At 42.8% G+C, this 4,820-nt stretch overlaps 1 pseudogene; it reads right to left on the minus strand.

Annotated features, from left to right (window-relative positions):
- Positions 1-1,756: 1,756 nt before the first annotated feature.
- Positions 1,757-3,665, minus strand: LOC111175228 (polyadenylate-binding protein 2 pseudogene; annotated as a pseudogene).
- Positions 3,666-4,820: the final 1,155 nt, after the last annotated feature.

The following is a 4,820-nucleotide window of genomic DNA, read 5'->3' on the forward strand; positions in this document are numbered from 1 at the left end:
GACCTGTTTTTTATTATAACATGATTTGTAATGAAAAACATATATAGTTAATATTTATAAAACTGGAAAAAATGCATTCTGTGATTTTAAGATAAAATTGATAGTCCACTGTGATAAGTAGAGTCATAGCAGTAGATCATATGTGCTTAAATTAATTTCTTAATTATTAGTGAAAATTCCTGCTGCAGTTGAAGATCTCCTTGAACTATTACTATAAAAGTTTTCTCTATTAGGACAGTATGCCTCTCAGTGATCAGGGTTCCAGAAAAGAAGCTGATTCCTTCTTGGGGAATACAACTGTAAAACATCAGTCATAAACATTAAATACACTTTGTTTAAATAATTGTCTTTGCTCTACCAAGCTAAATAATGCCCAGGAATTTTGTTGTTGTTGTGTTTGGTATATTTTTAATGAGGAAAAATTGACCAGCCTTTCTTATAGATATTTTACAACTTTTAATATTTGTAACTTTTTTCCAAATTTCTAATTTTTTTTCACATTTTTTATTTGAATCCAAAAGTATTGATACATCTTCATAAATTCTGACCAGTGTTGGATATAGAGGGATATTAGTAATAATGTGCAAGATTTTATAGAGTTACTTACGGTTTTTGATTTTATGATTCCCTGGCTGCTTTACAATGTAAAAGAGTAATAATTTTGCAAGTAAATATGAAAGGGAAAATATTATGACAGGAAACAACAGAAACTTTCTAAATTACCTCAAAAGAGATCATTTAAGAGATTACTTACAAAAGTCTGGGCAGCTTTAAGGGAAACCAACAACTGTTGCCCAGGAGGATCTTTGGCTTTTGAAGAGGATTACAGCCACAGCCAGACTCCAGATTGACAAAGAATAGGCAGAGGGAGAAAACACCCATCTCTCTCCCTCCCAGCTTCTATCCATTTTTTTTTATTAGCTGAGCTCATCAGGAAATCAGGAGGGAAGGGCACTCACTTCATGTGTTCTTTAGCAATTGTGCCCCACAAAGGAAGATGGAAAAGAGCAGAGAGGAGTTTTAGAGGGTCAAATAGAAAATATTCAGCACACATTAAATTGAAAATTGTCAGCTACCATTATTAAATATGTAATATGTTCCAGGCACAGTGCTAAGCTCTTCACACACATTGCCTATTTAATCCATACGACAACCCTACAACATAGGCATTATTACCTCCATTTTTTAAAAAGAAATCTGATTTTCACAACAACATCATAAAGTTATTGGGATAGGTATTAATGGTATCCTTATTTTACAGATGAGCAAACCAAGGCCCAGGAAATTTAAGTAACTTGACCAAATGGGCAAAACCAATACTTGAGTCTGAGTCTTCATGCTCTTTATCATTATGCCATATCATTCATTGCCTTGGGAATTTTGTAATGCCTTTGGAAAAAATGCATATTACTAAGTGAAAGAAGCCAATCCGAAAAGGTTTCATACTGTATAATTTCAACTACATGACATTCTGGAATGGGCACAACTATGGAGACTGTAAAAAGATCAGTGGTTGCCAGGAGTTAGGGAGGAGGGAGGGGTGAATAGGTGCAGCACAGAGGATCTTTAGGGCAGTGAAACTATTCTATATGATACTATAATGGTGGATACATGTCATTATACATTTGTCAAAACCCATGAAATTTACAGCAAGAGTGAACCCTAAGGTAAACTGTGGACTTTAGGTAATTATGATGTGTCAATGTAGGTTCATCAGTTGTAATAAATGTACCACTCTGGTAAGGGAGACTGTGTATGTGTGTGGGTTCTGTCAGTGAGTATATGGGAAATCTCTGTACTTCCAACTCAGTTTTCCTGTGAACCTAAAACTGCTTGAAAATATAAAGTGTACTTTTTAAAAGACAATTATTTTTAATTAAAAAAGAAAAAATACAGCACATCTTAATTATCTTTACTGTGATCCACATTTTGTTTCTTTTTGGTGAAGAACGACTGATGGATAACATCAAACTTTTACTCAAGCCTTTCTTCTTAGAGTGTTTCTCAGCCCAAGAAGAAAGCGTTTATTACAAATCTATTGATTTTCTTTATTTAAGATTAACAATGAAAGTTAAAAAGGAGAAAGACATCATCTTTAATGTGATACTATAATCCATTGGCTATTGCCTCTTAAGGGAATGTAATTTTTTTTTTTTTTGCGGTACGCGGGCCTCTCACTGCTGTGGCCTCTCCTGTTGTGGAGCACAGGCTCTGGACGCGCAGGCTCAGCCGCCATGGCTCACGGGCCCAGCCGCTCCACGGCATGTGGGATCTTCCCCGACCGGGGCACAAACCCATGTCCCCTGCATCGGCAGGCAGACTCTCAACCACTGTGCCACCAGGGAAACCCAAGGGAATGTAATTTATTAAAGAGGCATTGGGGACCCATCTTAGCTGATTTTCTTTTTTCATCTTCTGTTTTTCTTTTTTTTGTTGTTGTGGGGTTTTTTTGCGGTACGCGGGCCTCTCACTGATGTGGCCTCTCCTGTTGCGGAGCACAGGCTCTGGACGTGCAGGCTCAGCGGCCATGGCTCACGGGCCCAGCCACTCCGCGGCATGTGGGATCTTCCTGGACCGGGGCACGAACCCGTGTCCCCTGCATCGGCAGGCGGACTCTCAACCACTGTGCCACCAGGGAAGCCCTGTTTTCCTTTTTTTTAATTCTTTTTTTTTTTTTCCCTTCTTTCCTCTTTTTTTCCTCTCTCTCCTCCTAATACACACTTTTTTAGTAAGGGGAATACCATGATGTCGCTCTAGCCCAGCCCCTGTAGACAGGACCCTGGGGCCTGCTGTTAAAACCACTGTAGAATCGAGAGCGGGAACTGTTGTAGTTGGTGGTCCAGGCACGGTATCGGGCTCGCGGGAAACCCCGGTCTGTTGTGCTGATGCCTGGTCTGTTGGTTCGTTTTCGGATCACCTTGATTTGTCTTCCTCTAAATAGGGACTCATCTAAGGCCAAGGAAGTCCTCACTGACTCTTTGTCTAAGAACTCTATATATGCAAACCCTTTGGGATGACCATTAATTTGTCACATAGTATAGTAACACGGTTGACTGAACCACAGCCGTGAAAGTGTGCTTCCAGCTCTTCTGCTGTTGCACCATAGTCCACATTGTCAACATAGATGGAACGGGCATCAGCCTCCAGCTTCTCCTCAGTGGACATGATCACGGGCCAGCACTGCCTGGAGGTGGACTCATATTCATCTGCTTCTCTACCTCGTTCTGTAGCTCCTTTAGCTTCTCAGCTTCTTCCTCCATCTCCCTGACTCGAGCGTTGATCGCTTCCAGCTCCGGGTCCTCAATGACGCCGTTCCCTGGGTCACCCACGACCAGTCCCGGCTCCTTCTCCTCCTCCTCCTCCTCCTCCTCCGGGCTGCCGTGGGCTCACGAGCCAGGCCCAGGGCCCGGAGCTCCCGGGGGTGGGCACGGGGCCGGGTCGGCTCCTCTTCGTCTCGGGCTCGGGCTCCAGCAGCAGCTTCTCAGGCTCCAAGCCGTTCCCGTAGTCCTGCGCCCCGCGGGGCCCCTCTCCGGCCTCCCCACCAGCCCCGGGCACAAGATGGCGCCGCCGCCCAGGCCTGGAGCCCCGACCGCCTGCAGCCCCTGCTCCTTTTGCTGCCACCGCCTCCGCCGCCATCGCCCTTAGCTGATTTTCTAAAGTTTCTTTTTATTCTGGTTACTTTGTTTTTACAGTAAGCCCTTAATTATCCCGGAGCAGGCAATTTATTTCCATTAGCTCATTTAGGATAAGGACAGGATAACTTTATAAACTATTAAGTAAGAAATTTGGGACTATTTCATATTTTGGTCCATTCAGAACAGTATTATAATCTGAGTGCTCAGCCAGTTGTCACTGACATAGGGTGTGGAGCGGAGGAATACATAGCCTCAGATATTAATACTGGGATTTATATTGCCTCTGAGAATCTTTTTCTGTTTTATGTTTTTACCACCAGTATGTGCTATGGGCATTCCTTCCAAGTCACGTATGAACAGGCAGCATGCAAGCAGGGGTCAGTTTGGCAGAAGAACTTTTTTTGCTGTTCTATCTGTGAATCTTTCAGTAGATGAACAATGGTTTCTGAAAGCTTTCCCTGCTGTTTTCCTTTTCTAGGGAATACTTTCTAAAGAGCCAACTCACTTCTATTTCCTCTGAATATGTCATGAACTCAGAGGTCCCATAATAGAGGAAGTTTGCCATTAGCTAGATTTCTTCCAAGATAGGAGACAAATCCTTCCACACAGATTTATGTCAGCCTGATGTACACATTCATTCATCTGACTTACTGTCATTTTCATATTTTCTCAGGCTAGGCTGTAAAACCCAGTTTCACTCATAAAGATGTGCAGAATTCACTGCCCTGTGGAACATGTCTGAGGAATGTGTGCTCATTTCTGAATGTAGCCCTGGCTGCCAAATACTGAGAGCAAGGCCTCCGCCAGCCCTAGGCAGGTTTCCCATGGGGCTAGTGCTGTGTAGAGGATGGAGGATCAAGGTGTCTAACCCTTTATTGCTTGTCAATACTTCTATATACTTTTAGTAGAACATTTCCAAAGTTTGGAATATAGCCTTCTGCCGTCATGGGACTATTTCTGTCTACTCATCTCAGATGTCATTTGCCTAGGGGTGAAGTGAAGAAAGCTCTTCATGGTAGCTGCCAGTATAAGTGAGACACACGAACAGCTCAGGACTTAAACTGGGCATAAACATCCTCACCAAAGAGCCAGATATCTTGGTCTGAAGTCAGGCTGCACATACAGATAGTATGCCCTGCACAGGGTCACCTTTTCTAATCAGCACAAAGATATCTTCTGCTCACC

Source organism: Delphinapterus leucas, chromosome 18 (assembly GCF_059928025.1).
Source record: "Delphinapterus leucas isolate spDelLeu-1000000601 "Yukka" chromosome 18, BTC_Dleu_Yukka2, whole genome shotgun sequence".
NCBI classification, from domain to species: Eukaryota; Metazoa; Chordata; class Mammalia; order Artiodactyla; family Monodontidae; genus Delphinapterus; species Delphinapterus leucas.